Below are 573 nucleotides of genomic sequence, written 5' to 3'. Positions count from 1 at the left end.
GCAACAATGAATGAATGGAATCCCAAAATCTCTGTAGATGTTCATTGAAATGAAAAATAAACAACCTAAATTAAAAAAAAAAAGATGGATTCATGTGCTTCTAATAACGCGTATAGTATATAACAACATGCACAGCAAAGACTGAGATGGCCCAAGATTACGCAAGTTACTATGAATCAGGAGCCACCCTGACAGCTCCTAAGAATAACTTTATCCTTTCCTTGACTTAATTTTGGTGGCTTGATATTGAAGACATTCTGGAATCATTTTTCCAATATAAAACATAATGTGGCTGAAAATAATACAGGACTATCTATTTATGGTTTGCCCACAAGTAGGAAAACTCATTAAATTTACTGAGCCCACAACCAAGACAAAATACAAAAAAACCCCCACATATACTTTCTTCTTCTTTCCAGCACTCATAAGCTGCCCAGTGGTGAAAAAAGTTAATGGATGCTGTTGTTGTTGTTGTTATGTGCCATCGAGTCGTTTGTGACTCATAGTGACCCTATGTACAATAGCCCTAAACTGTGCTCTATCCTGTGCCAATCTCATTGCCTCTAACACACC

The 573-nt window shown here is 36.8% G+C and overlaps 1 protein-coding gene across 1 annotated transcript in view; it reads right to left on the bottom strand.

Annotated features, from left to right (window-relative positions):
* RAP1B (RAP1B, member of RAS oncogene family) overlaps window positions 1-573 on the bottom strand; it is a 26,637-nt gene that overhangs the window by 18,741 nt on the left and 7,323 nt on the right. The window lies entirely within an intron of this gene.

The sequence above is a fragment of the Elephantulus edwardii genome, unplaced genomic scaffold, assembly GCF_000299155.1.
Source record: "Elephantulus edwardii isolate Elephantulus edwardi_28Jun2011 unplaced genomic scaffold, EleEdw1.0 scaffold00047, whole genome shotgun sequence".
Taxonomy (NCBI): domain Eukaryota; kingdom Metazoa; phylum Chordata; class Mammalia; order Macroscelidea; family Macroscelididae; genus Elephantulus; species Elephantulus edwardii.
The sequence above is the reverse complement of the archived record's forward strand: the minus strand, read 5'-3'. Positions and strand labels throughout refer to the sequence as shown.